Source organism: Artibeus jamaicensis, unplaced genomic scaffold (genome assembly GCF_021234435.1).
Source record: "Artibeus jamaicensis isolate MK-2021 breed Jamaican fruit bat unplaced genomic scaffold, CSHL_Jam_final contig_700, whole genome shotgun sequence".
NCBI classification, from domain to species: domain Eukaryota; kingdom Metazoa; phylum Chordata; class Mammalia; order Chiroptera; family Phyllostomidae; genus Artibeus; species Artibeus jamaicensis.
The window spans coordinates 3336039-3350940 of NW_026521930.1; positions in this window are offsets into that span (position 1 = coordinate 3336039).

Consider the following 14902-nt stretch of genomic DNA (forward strand, 5'->3'; position numbering starts at 1 on the left):
ACTAGGCAAAGACCATGTATGAATGACCCATGAACATGGACAATGGTGTAGGGATTGACTGTGGAAGCAGGGGGTGGGCTGGGCGGAGGAAGGCAAAATGGAAAAAATAGGGACAACTGTAATAGAATAACAATAAAATATTTTTAAAACTCTGATGTATATATTTAATTTAAGCATAAATAAAGAATTCTATGAGCATAAAGTCTGTATGAAAGTGATTACCTACAAAGACAGGTCACTAGCCTGGCAGTTTTTTATGCGTTCCTCATATTCCCTTTCCCTTTTCTCATTCTTGAAAGAAGAAATTTCCAAGCTCAGGAGTTCATGAAAATACCATATAAAAACTTTTTTTCTGTTTAGTCTTATGGTCTATAAATGCCATCAATCCATTTATCTCTGCAACAAGTATTTATTTAGCACCTACAGTGTGCTGAGTACTGTTCTAGACACTGCAGATATATCAGGAAACAAAAGAAACCAAGTTTCTAGTCGTGAAATTTACACCGTAGTGGAGGGATGAAAATAAGTAACAAATATGATATGTTGTGGGTCATAAGTGTTATGGAAGAAAACAAAACACACCTAAAAGATGGAGAGTGGTGCCCTGGCTGGGTAGCTCTGTTGGGCTTAATTGGTTGGAGCATCATCCCCTACACAAAAAGGTTGTGGATTTGTTCTCCAGTTAGGGTACATACCTAGGTTTTGGGTTTGATTCTGGGTCATGAGGCATACTGGAGGCAACAAATAGATCTTTGTCTCTTTCTCTCTCTCCCTCTCCCTTGCAAATTGATAAACATATCCTTGGTGAGGATTAAAAGAAAATGGAGCGTGGCAAAGGCTCTCTTCTCTGATAAGTGGACATTTGCAGAAAAAAACAAATTCATTGAGGAAACAACCCAGACGGACATCTTGTGTGGGGAGAATTAAAACTGGGCTTGTTTGGAGTGTTTGAAGAAGAGCCCAAGGCCTGTGTGGCTGAAGCAGAGTGAGGTGAGTGGTTAGGACAGGAACTTGGGCACATAGGTTTGTAGGGGTTAGACCACCGGGGCTTTGTGGCTCTGAGTGAGATGATGGGAACCAACTGTGGTATTTTGAACAGAATGACACAATCTGACTTTCATTTCATAGAAATCTCCTTGACTGCTGTGTGAAATGTAGATTATGGGAGGCAGGCAGCAGAGAAGAGAGGAGACCATTAGGGAGGGAGAAAACAGTGGGTTGGAGCTGATGGGTTGAGAAAACAATGGGTTAGCATTTTCTTAAACCTCCAACTAAAGGCAGGATGCATACTTCCTGTCAAATCCTCAGTTTCTATTCAGTTTCTTCTTCATGATCCCCTTCTTCTCTAAAGTGACATCTTTCTCCTGTCCCCACTGCCAGTTGCCACACACCTTTGAACTGAAATTCTACATAAAGCAGCAATTGCTGTCAAGCGTGGATGCCAGATTTCTACTATTTCACCCCTGGTACTTTTCTCATGGACAGAACACCTCCACAAGTTCAATCCACTTCAATTATTTCAGGTTTGCCCTCTCTGTCTGAATGTGACAATGTGTTAGAAAGTCCTTGAAGGATGGTGGACTAATTCTCTGGTGGTTCCCCTGCTCATGTCCCTGAGCCAGGGACCACTGACTAATAAAAAGTCATCTTACACTTTGCTAGTATTCTTGCTTTCAGGAGCTAACACAAATGAAAACCCAATTAGGCCTTTTTTTTTCCAAATCAGATCAATTCACATTATAATTGAATCAAATTCTCCCCAGATCTGAGCATCACAAGTTGTGTTTTATTTATTTGTTTATTTTTTGTTGTATATATTCAACTTTAGTGTCTTTGCAGCTTTTAGGAATAGAAGATTCTTATACCTGAAGCTGCTAGCCATCCATCATGTTAAAATAGATCTTACGAAGATTTTTGTACTTAAAGGCATGAAGTAAGAGAGTGGAGGCTATGCCACTGCACCAGGGACAAGAGCAGAATGGCAGCCATTGTCATTGTTATGAAGATTTCCCCAACAGACTGAGCCTTCAAAACAAGAACTAGATATACGAGACTCATTGACTGATGTACCGTGTGGCCCACTAGAGTTATTGAAGCCTAAATTTTCTACAAACTAATGAGGGGGGTGCAGCTGCTGTGCAGACCAGAGATGCGCACTTACTTTGCTGTAGAGGCCGGATGCACTGTTTTGTTTATGTTTAACTGTCATCCATCCATCAGCAGTGGATGAGTGTTCCAATTTCTCCACATCCTTGCCAATATGTTGTCATCAATGATAATAATGATAATAATGATGATGATTAAAGCTATCCTAGTGAGTGTGAAGTGGTGTCTCATTGTGGTTTTGATTTGCATTTTCTTGGTGATGGGTGATGTTGGGCATTTTTTCATGTGCTTGTTGATCATTTATATATCTGTGGAGAAATGTTCAATCAAGTCTTTTGACCATTGCTTAATTGAATTGTCTTTCCGTGTTTGAGTTATAGGTGCTTTTTGCATATTCTGGATACTAGACATTTATGAGATGTATGGTTCAAAAACATTAAAAAAAAAACAAAACCCTTCAAACTCAAGGTCATGGATAATAGAAGAGGCCAAGAAGTAGCTGAGTATGGAGAATGAAAAACAAATAAAGATGTGTTTAGGTTTGTTTTTGTCAATTTTGTTTTGGCATTTTTATATCTTATAATAACAAAAAAACCCTTAAACATTATTCTTTAAATTCCTACAGAACAAAAAATGTTATTGTCAATGTAAAGCTCTTTAGCACCACAATTTTTCCCCCTATGGAATTTATGTTTACAATGCAGTTTTGAAATTTTATAAGATGTTTAAAACAAAATAATTCAGTTACAGCAAATTATGCTTTACATTGTTCTAGAACTTCTTGCCAACATAATAAAACAAGAAAAAATATTAATATACATATTGAAAAAGCAAAGACAGTTATTATTTTTAAGTGACAAGAAAATCTACCTCAAAAACCCATGAAAATCAACTCAAAAGCTATCAAGATTAATATGAACATTGAATAATGTCACCAAATACAAGGAAAATATTTCAAAAATTAACAATTAAAGAAACCACAGCCTTTTATTTGGGTATGTGTCTGCAGACTGGCCATGTAGGCTTGTCTCAGCAGGGTGGTTCTGGTGTCAGCAGGTCTCTCTCTGGTGTCTGCAGTCAGCTTCCAGGGCAGTTACTGGCTTATCAACATTGTTTTTTTTAAATTAATTAATTACTCAAACATTTTCAATTACAGTTGACATTCCATATTATTATATTAGTTTTTGGTGAACAGAATAGTGGTTAGACATTGACATAACTTACAAGGTGATCCCCTGATAAGTCTAGTGCCCACGTGACACCACACATAATTATTACAATACTATCAACCATACTCCCTGTGCTGTACTTTCCATCCTGTGATTGTTTTATAACTGCCAATCTGTACTTCTTAGTCCTTTCACTTTTTCACCCAACAACTTTCTTATATACCTAAAACAAAATGAGAAAATTAAATGAATTAAAAAATGTTTGTAGCAATGTGGGATGTTCTCATTAGAAAATTTCAAACATGTTAAATAAATTCTTTCTTTAAAAAGAGTTTAGGGTGCATAAAATGTTTTATTTTTAAAAGTTCACTGTTATACATGTATTAGAAATTAATAAAGAATTGTTATTAAAAATTATTAAATATTTAAATATACTATTCATATAATGATATAAAAATGTCTAGTGATAAACTAAACAAATAAGAGTGAAATTATTATGAAGAAAAATTAAGACTTGACAGAAAGAAAAACTTAAACAGACTCAAATAAATAACAATAAGAGAGAAAAATAATTTTCAAATAGATTTTCAAATAGATTTCTGTCAAATTTCCTGGGATTAGTCTGAAGTTTAGAGATATCCTAATATAAATAACAAAAGTGGTTTTAGAGGCTAGGAAGATGCAATTTAATAGTAAAGTAATTTATGAGTTTATTGTAAGTAGACATAGGATTGTAGCCAATACTCTTTTGAGAAAGAAACACAATGTGATATACTCAAGGTATTAAAATATGTTATGAAGGCATACACTATTGAAACTGTGTTGTGACCAACAGATCTTTGGAATAAAACAGAAAGCACACAATAGATTTAAGTACAAATAAGCATTTATTATACAAGAATATTAGCATTTTTAATAAATAAAAAGTGATAATTTTTCAAAATGACTCTGAGGCAAATGGTTAACTACTTGAGGAGAAAATGTGAATTCCTATTTAATACTATGAACCAAAATAAATTTTAGATAGAGTACAGAATTAGATGGAAAAGTTAAAATGTAAAGCTATGTGAAGAAAATGTTGGTAAATATGTAATACATAGTTTAGTAAGAATGAACTTTCTGGTATATTCTAACTCCATGCTAGCTCCTAGGTATTTTGACTGTCACCTCTAATGGAGAATCACATATTTGTGAACTGGCTGGTGACCTGGGTAGGGGAGGTTTCAGAAAATTATTTATGATAGACTGAGAGGTTTTCCAGGAAGGATTCTATCATTGAAAAAATAAGTTGGGTATGAAAAACTTGACCCAGTATCTAGGCACAGTAGGTAGAGTTAAGGGTTATGTGGGGAGCGAGCATGAAGACTCACCAGCTTTCATCCCTATCTAGCCCTATGGATAAACTACCAGAGTCTGGGTAGAGACACTTGCACATTAAAACTGGAAGAGTAGGAAAAGGGACTTCCGCCAAGATGGAGGCATAGGTGGATGTCCCGTGCCTTCTCATACAACCAAGTTTAGAGACAACAAAATATTAGCAACAGAAAACACAGCCAGAACACAGAAAATTGAACTTTTCGGAAGTCCGTTAACAACAAATTCTTCAGCCTGACCGGTAAGGGGCAAAACCAGCGGGTGGTGAGGGGTTGCACAGGAGGATTCGGTCAGACGGACTCAGGCGCGGAATCCAGGCGCAGGGTTGGACCTAGTGAGCGACCGAGCGAGCCACCAGGCCAGTGACCGCAGAGGACAGCTGGGAAGCGGTGCTGCGTGTTGACTGTGGTCACCCATTTGTGCACCAGCGGACAGGCGAGGGAGTGGGCGGTTGGACCCGGCCCGACGGGTCCTGCAGCAAGCTGCAGTAGAGGGCACCGCCATTTCCCCGCTCTGACCACGCCCCCACATACAGCGTCACATCCCAGAGACCTGGGAGTCCAAGGCACTGCTTCTCACACTTAAAGGGCCAGAACAGACCAAAAATGTCCCAAGATCTCAAAGCCCCAGAGCCCATAGATCTAAGCGATGAAGAAATAGCAAAACTCTCAGACGCACAGTTTAAAACACTGGTCATCAGGATCCTCACAGAACTGGTTGATTATACCCACAAATTAGACAAATATATGAAGGCGAAACTAATTGAAATGAATGGAATTGCACAGGACACCAATAGCAATGAAAAGGAAATTGGGACTCAAATCAATGGAGTGGACCAGAAGAAAGCAAATAATGGCCAAACAGAAAAGAGTCAGGAAGCAAGAATTCAAAGAAATGAGGAGAGTCTTAGGAACCTCCAGGACATCTTTAAGCATTCCAACATCTGAATTATAGGGGTACCAGAAGGGGGAAAGGCACAGCCACCAGTGGAAAACTTATTTGAACAAATAAGAAAGGAGAATTTCCCCAATCTAGCAAAGGAAATAGACTTCCAGGAAATCCAGGAAGCTTAGAGAGTACCAAAGAAGTTGGACCCAAGAAGGAACACACCAAGGCACATCATAATTACATTAGCCAAGATTAAAATGAAGGAGAGAATCCTAGAAGCAGCAAGAGCTAAGGGGACAGTCACCTACAAAGGAGTTCCCATCAGACTGTCAGTGGATTTCTCAAAAGAGACCTTCTAGGCAAGAAGGGGCTGGAAAGAGGTATTCCAAGTCATGAAATCCAAAGACCTACAACCAAGATTGCTCTATCCAGCAAAACTTTCATTTAGAATGGAAGGACAGATAAGGTGCTTCTCAGATAAGATCAAATTCAAGGAGTTCATCATCACCAAGCCCTTATTATACGAAATGTTAAAGGGACTTATCTAAGAAAAAGAAGTTAAAGAAACATGAACAGTGAAAGGACAACAAACTCACAGTTATTAACAACCACACCTAAAACGAAAGCAAACTAAAAGGACAGCTAGATCAGGAGTGGAAGCATAGAAATGAAGATCTCAAGGAGGTTTAGCAACAGGGGAGTGGGAGGAGGAGAAGGGGGGAGAAGGTACAGAAAATAAATAGCATAGACAGTAGATAGAAAATAGATGGGGGGCAAGAATAGCATGGGAAATATAGAATCTAAAGGACTTGAGACACATGGTCATAAACTAAAGGGGGGGGTAATGGTGGGGATGGGGGGTAGGGTGGAGGGGAATGAAGGGGGGAATAGAACAACTGTAACAGCATAATCAATAAAAAAATTTAAAAAAAAACTGGAAGAGTAGTTTCACCCAAATTTACAAAACAATGTGAAGCCAGCCGCCAGCCACCACTGTGGTGCCACTGATAAGAGAATGAAACACAAAATGGTTGTGTGGAGTACATTCATGGGTGTTGCAGTCATGCTGGGCCAGAAGAAACTACACTAATATGATATCACAGATCTTGGTGACTTTCATTAGCACGTGTTTATTTCTTGCTCAAATTAACTGTCCACATTAAGCCAGGACCCAGGCCAATGGAGCAGCCTCTCCTGGGGTCACTACAGCTCCCAGGGCAAAGGGAGAAGAAACATGGTTGATGGCACACTGTTTCAAAAGCTTCCTTTTGGAAGTGATACTGGCCAAAGTCAGTCATGTGACAAAGACTGATGTTAATGGTCTCAGAAAGTGTAACTCTCCCAGGGGGTGGGTTTCTCCCCTTATCAGCAGTTCTGCTTCCCATGGTTCCAGTTAGCCACGGTCAATAGCAGTCCAAAAACATTAAATGAAAATTTTCAGAAATAAACCCTTGGCAGCTTTTAAACTGCATGCCATTCTTTTTTTTTTTTAATATATTTATTTATTTATTTATTTATTTATTTATTTATTTATTTATCTTTAGAAGGGAAGGGAAGGAGAGAGGGAGAGAAACATCAATGTATGTTTGTGTCCCCTCATGTGTCCCCTGCTGGGAACTGGCCTGCAGGGAACTGGCTTGCAGCCCACACATTTGCCCTGACTGGGAATTGAACCACAATCCTCTGGTTCGCAGTCCTGCATTCAATCCACTGAGCTACACCAGCCAGGGCTTCTGCATGCCCTTCTGAGTAGTGTGATGAAATCTTTTTTTTTTTTTTAAAGATTTTATTTATTTATCTTTAGAGGGGAAGGGGGGAAGGAGAGAGGGAGAGAAACATCAATGTATGGTTGCCTTTTGTGCATCCCCTGCTGGGAACTGGCCTGCAGGGACCTGGCCTGCAACCCAGGCAATGTGCCCTGACTGGGAATCGAACCACGATCGTGTGGTTCACAGGCCCGCGTTCAATCCACTGAGCTATACCAGCCAGGGCTGTGTAATGAAATCTTGCAATGACCCACCCCTCCTCACTGGTTGTGTGATGAAATCTTGCAATGACCCACCCCTCCTCACTGGTTGTCTAGTGCATCCACACTGTGCATACCACCCTCCTGTTAGTTTCTTAGTAGCCTTCTTAGTTATCAGATATTTTGAGAGAGAGGAACAGACCACATTCAGATAGCTTTTATTACAGAATATTGTTATAATTGTTTTCTTTTATTATTAGTTACTTTGTCAATCAGTTTTGTGTTCAATTTATAAATTAAACTTTATCATAAGTATGTATGTATAGAAAAACAGTTCAGTACTATCTTCAGTTCCAGGCATCTACTGGGGGCCTTGGAACATATGCTTCACGGGTAAGGAGGACTACCATATAATTTAACACACACCTACTTTTCCAAAGATGACCTTGTTGTTCTAGAACCCACAAGGCCCTAGACACTCCCAGTCTGTTGGGGAAATTACCCTATGGCCTCAGGCACAGCAACACAGAGTTTTTCTAGAAGCCAGCTGCTTGCTCTTCCCTTCCTGAGGTGAATACTCATCTGGTAGAGCAGATGTTGGCTACCATGGAGGTGCCAGACCCCACTATGATGGGCAGCTTCTCTGTTTTGTTTACTCCTCCAGGCAGAGTGATAAATTTTCCTTCTAATCAGGTTCAGTGTTTCTCACTCTCTGCATCAACCCTGCTAATGAATGATTCACTGAAGTTAGCAGCTAAGACACAGCAGTGTGCTGCACTGCTCGCTTTGTCTTTGTTATGCAAAGTCATGCCCTCACTATCTCCACAACACAAAATCGAGTTCCGGAGGATGGTGAGGATGGCGTAGATAGATGATGGAGTGTGCAACAGCCTCAGGCAATTTGTTCTCAGTAACTCAGGCCAGTGTATTCTGTCAGGTTGCTGCTGAATACATTTGGTTTAACTTGCCAAAGGAGGATGGTGTTTTGAGGGAGCCCTCTGAGGTGGATCTCTGTAAACAACGCCCAGAGGGGTGCCAGCTGTCAGTCCAGGAGACCCGATATGCTAGACCCGATACGCTCATGCTCCAAGCCCCATCACTGGGTTGAAAGGAAGCTTCGACAGAGTGGAGTCCCAGGAACCCACTCCAAGGAGACCCCAACCCCTGCTGCCACAGTCACCAGAGCTTGAGAGAAATTAAACTGACTACAGAATGGAGAGATTTTTTTTCATCTTTCAATCTGGGTCATGTATCTTTTTCAAAATTCATATTAAAACCAAGACTAGTCAAAAACAGGTAAAAAAGGAAGATCTTAAACCGCAGTACTTCTGCTTTTCAAAATGGTTGGCTATTAAAAATGTGTCAGGCTGAGGGGCAAAACATGCTAGGACCTTAGGCACAGGGGCAGAGAAATGCACCTGGCTGTGGGCTAATTCTCTCTGTGCAACAGAGTAATCAGCATTATGAATATCTAAAGGGTGTGAAGATTGAAGATGCTGTTTGGAAAATTGATGGTTCCACGGAAGATGAGAGAGCTCAGCAGTGAAAGTACACATGCCCAGGTAGATCTTAAAGCTCAGGGTCAATTGGGCAGAAAAGTTGTGGGCACACAACTGATTCTTTCATAACGTGTAATCTAAGAGTTAAATCAGCCTATGCCATTTGTAGGCAGCTAAGTCAGAACATCCATCCCAATACTCACCTGTAGTCCAGGTGTAGCCTTCAACAGCCAGACAACACTGATGGTAAGTAGGGGAAGATTGTGATCCTGTGGACATTGGCTGCATAGTCTGCATAATATTCATGATGTTGCATTTGGAGAAAATCAGTCATGGCTAGACATGGTTTTGATGATATAAATACACTGAAGTTGACTAACCTGTACCAACGAAGAACCTGGAGTTTTAGAACTTCGCCACAAGCACTGAATGAACTAGAGAGAGAGAGAGAGAGAGAGAGAGAGAGAGAGAGAGAGAGGATGTTGATATAGGTGTGCTTGGCTATGGCTAATTTACTTTTCATAGGGACCATCTTGGTCAAGGATAGCTTGTTAGGAACAGAGACCTACTGGAGCCACCTTAAGTAAAGAGAATAGTTTTTTAAAGTGCAGTGGGTTTCCTGTTAAAGGTGAGATCATATGGTATTTGTCTTTCAACCCCTGGCTTATTTCACTCAACATAAACAACAAAACAGACAAGCAAGCAAAATAAAAACAAATACACTGAAATAGAGAACAGGGGGACAGCGGTTAGAGGGGAGAGGGGAGGGAATTTAAGGGGAAAAATGGGAGGGATTTAGAGGAACCAGTATAAAGGACACAGGGACAATAACTAAGGGGGGTGGAAATGGGAGGGAGGTGGGGGTGCATGGGGGAGGGGTGGGCTGAGATGGGAGAAATAAACAGAAAACTGTACTTGAAAAATAAATAAATAAAAAAAAGAAAAAGAAAATAAAAAAGAATATTAGAGTTTTTACAAATTAAACTAAGCCACCATTATAAATATTCAGCATAAATACAGTTAGATACTTGTAAGCCAAACATGGCATCATTAGTATTCAATAGCTAAGTCTACAGATAGACCTATCCAAATTTTAGAGGTACTGTTGATTCTTATGTCTCGCAAAATGTTCAATTATATATTTTTATGATATATTTTAACCCAAACTTACTTTATAAAATATGTCCATTCCTTTCTCAAAACCAAGTCTCAACTAAATTTTACTCAGTAAAATAATACCACAAAATAAAAAAAAATACAGTGCAGTGGGTACAGATCTTATTTTAAAATTTGAAAATGCAAGACTACCTTTTTTGTTTTTTTACAAAAAACAATCTCTATCCTCAAGTCCCTGATTACCTAATCACATCAGAAAATGTAACTAATGCCAGTTTTTCCTGTAGGGCATCATCTCCCAAGCATGGTGTCAATGTTATGCTGTATGGAGGCATCAGTGGGATGAATTTTTGGTTTTCGACTTCTGGTCTTCATAGAGTGTCGTTGAGATGTGTCTCTCCAACATGGTCCTTTGGGTTCTAGTGCTCCCTAATGTTTTGGTTTTATGCTTGGGGTGAGGATGCTCTTAGTCCCACTGCATATACACACAATGGATCTTATATTAGTAAGGGCTCTGCAGAGAAACAGGACCCATAAGATGGAGATACATATGTGAAAGAGAGATTTTTACTATGAGAGGGAATTGATTCATGTGATTATGGAAGCCTCGAGGTAATAGAGCCCAAAAGAACTTCAGGGAGCCCAAAGAACACAGGCATAGCTGAATCTCAGTGAACTGAAAGGCATCTAAGAACCAAGGAAGCCATGCTTTCTTTCCCTCTGGTTGGGGTCGCATGGTTTGTCATCTCTAATCTTCTTGGTGAGTTTGATTTGTCTTCCTTTTTAAAAGACTGCTCTCTTATTTTTCCTCATATGTGGTCACCAACGGCTGTCTCAGCATGGCGCCCCAGATTCTGAGATTCCATGTCCTTCATATAGAGAAATCATGGTAAACAAACTACTGTCCCTGGCCTGTGATTACCAGATCCTGGGAGCAAGTATCTTATGATGCCCACAAGCCTGATTAGCTGCACTTTAAGGATGTGGATGTGCACAGTACAAATGACTTGGGACCAGTGTTGCCTAGGGAGTCATGGGTTGGACAGGCACTCAAAAAGGTATCCATAATGACTTTCCACTGAATAAACTGCTTGTGGGTGCTTGTACCACAGATGTTACTTCTGCAATAATGTTAGGCTTCAAGGTCTACCTCATAGTTGTTGAACAACCTTGTTATGAACTTAGGTCCTACACCAAATAATTGAACAACATCTTAACTGCAGTCAGTTTCCTAAGATGAAAATGGGAGTGAAATTAAACACCCACAGAGATGTTAAGAGAACCAAACTTACTCAATCCAAAGGTATCTTGAAAGAACACAGAGTTTAAAAGTAGGGTACACTGCTTTGAGCCCTGTCTGCCACTTACTAGCTATGTGACCATAAAGTATTTTTTAAGTCTCTCTGGGCCTTGTAGGTAAAATAGGAAATGATGAAAATGATAGCAAAGTCACAGCATAGCACAGAGGCTAAGAGACTTCAGTGTCAGAATGACCTGGGTTTATGTGTGCTTCTACCATTCCTTAACTCTGTGCCCATCTTAGTTGGTAGTTTTTAAGTTCATCATATAACCCACCATGCAGCCAAGTTTGAAAACCTCTGCTTCAAACTACTCGAATTTCCCTTTGTTTAAATTGAGCTAGTCTCACCTGAAATCTCACTTTTTCCAAGAAGCTTTCTTAGATCTCTGCCCTAGTCCAGGCCTTCATTTTTTTTCTTTTGGATGGTTCCGACATTTCTAATTGATCTTTTTTTTTGTCTCTGGATACTCCGAGAATCACTTAATCTCACGGATGATTTACAGGTCTCAGAATATCCCCTACTTGTTTACAAACCTTTAATGATTTTTTTCTATCTCAAGGATAAAATCAAAACTTTGTCACTGTCATAAATGTGCCCTCAAATCTGACCCTCTATCTTCTCTTTCCCCTCCATTCCTTCCTTTCTTCTTTTCTTCTACTCTTCTTTCTAGTTGCAGAATATCTAAATACATTCTACTCATAATCACCCATGCATGTATGTGTATATTTAATGCAGATATACATACACAAAACAAAAAGTGAAAATCCCCCTTCCTATCCCTCTGCCCCACTTCCACCATCTTACCCCAGAACTAGACACTCAGCTGATGGGCATCCTTCCAGTTAGTCTCTGCATATTGTGTTCATATCTATCTAGATCTGTATCTACAGCTATAGTTGTACCTACATACATCCACATCTACATCTATGTAATGAGTGTTTGTGGATTCCTTTAAAAATGCAATTTACTTTTGCATTTGTGAGAATTTTTTCTCGTAACAGAAATAGCATCATGCAATATACATAACTGCCTCTTATGTTTTTACTTAACAATATATGTGGAAGATATTCCCAGATAAACACATAAAAATCTACTCTATTTGTTTAACAGCTGCATAACCTTCTATCCCATGAATATTCCCTCATTTATTTCACTGTTCTGCTGTATGTATCACTTTGTGCCCTGATATTTCTCTCGGATATCTACCAGATTTCTTGGGAGAAAGATGCAATTTTCTTTTTAAAAAATCATGATACTGTTCAATTGCTTTCTAGAAAAGCTTTACTGGATTGATCTTCTAACAACAATGTATGAAAAAGATAGGCAACATACACTAAATAGTGCCTAAACTTTACTATTCTACTGGGGAAAAAACATGAAATATTATTACTTTTTTATTTTACATTTTCTTGGTTACTAGCAAGATTAAACATCTTTTCATTTGCAGTCTTTTCTATGTTTATCACCTGTTTATATTGTCTGCCCAGTTTTCTATTAAGTTTTAGTGCTTATATCTGATTGAATTTTGAGAAATCTTGATATATTTGGGTATCAATCCTTTGGATATTTTTCCCAGCTTTATTGAGGTACAATTGGCATGTAACATCCTATAAGTTTAAGGTGCACATGTTGATTTGATACACATACACATTTATGTGTTGCAAAATGATTACCACCATGGTGTTAGCTAAGACCTCCATTGTGTCTTTTTATGTAATTAATTAGTATCCTTTCATTTCAGCCCCAGCGTTTCTTGCAGGGAAGGGCTAGTAGTGATGACTTCTCTCAGCTCTTATTTGTCTGGGTAAGTCATTTATCTCCATATCTACAGGGTAGATTTGCCAGGCAGATTTGTCTTTTTAATTCATCTAGAATTTACATTTTGGGTATTTTGAAAGGTGTGTATCTCTTTCTTTTTCTTCCCAAAGGGTTAGATATTATTTGTTCAATAATTGGTTCCTTTTCCACTAATTTGAAGTGCTGCTTCTATAATGTACTAAACTCCTACACGTGAGCCTTTTCTGGGCTGTCCGTTCTACTCCATTCATCTATTTGCTAGTCCCATACCAGCGCCACATTGTGACAGGCTGTATCTTTTAAGAAGGCTTTCCTGGAGCTTTGGAGGTAATAGAAAGGAGTTACTACACCTATAACTGGGAGAATGGCTTGTGTCTCTCACACATGCTCAGATCTCTTCTTGGGAACACTGGCTCAGTCTGCTTTGTGATTCCTGAAGCTAGGGGAAGCTTGGGCTCACCATTAGAAAAGCTTCATGCATTTTCAAACCTCAGCGTTTGGCCTAAATATACTACTAATCTCAGAAAGAGGAGAAAAAATGTCCTTGTCATTTCAATCAAGGCCTGCCCCTCAAATCCTTATGTCCTGGTCTATGATTCAGCTGTTCTCAGGATGATTGATGATGGGAGGAAGCATTGCTGTCTGGCCTGACTCCACCGTAAGTGTTCAACCATGTGGCCATCTGGATGGCCCCTACAGGACAATCACACAGTGGTCCACTATCGGTTACTTTGGAGTGTTTATGTGTCTAGCATTAAATTATATCTTGTGTGATGTCACAGCCCAGTTAGCATGAGAATGTGACAAGCCAATGTTGTTACTATTCAAATTCCTATCAATAGCTGACCAAAAGTAACAACAAAACAAAACAAGCAAAAACAACAACCATGGAGTTCAGTCTTACCCAGGACCATACTACTGTGCATATCTCACTGGACCTCTATCAGTAGACTGTTAGCTCCTTTAGGCAGGCACCACATCCATGTGCCTTTAAATTTTCTTTTCCTGCTTTTCAGTGCCCAGCACAGAGTCTGGCACAAAGTAAATACCTTATTACAATAACATTTATTTGAGTGGATTTAATAACTAGCACTGTCACACATTTTCCCAACATCATCCTAATCACATAAAGCTTTTCTCACCCACTTGCTTCTTTGCCCCTCACAGTGCCATTGTGTAACTTCTTTATCTCAGTATTTGCTCAGTTGTGTGTGACCCTTGTGTCTGTCTTCATTAGTGCCTTTTACATTAAATCAGATATCTGCACCCACACAAGAGGCTCTGTGCAGCTAGATCAGTAAGCAGTACATTAGACAACTGAGTGAGTCATTTAATTGGCATGAAATAACAAAGCCATCTGTTCTGTGGCATAGATCTTCTAAGTGAGACTTTCTCATCTGCTCTGAAATGTCTTGGCCACTTGGAAAAACCATGTATGTCAGATGGCAGGTCATGACAAATGGTTGCTTTAAGACAGAGAGCAGGAGTTTAAGGGAATTAGAAGAATTTTATGGTGTCCTGTCTTTTACCCCACTTTATCTTTGTAGCACTTATCAGTACCTGCCCTATTACATAGTCACATGTTTATCTGTCTTCTCAGTAGATGTTAAGCACCAAGAGGGCTGGGACTCTGCTTTATGTTTCCTGTTAATGCCAGGCCAGAAAACATGACCTACCTAGACTTGG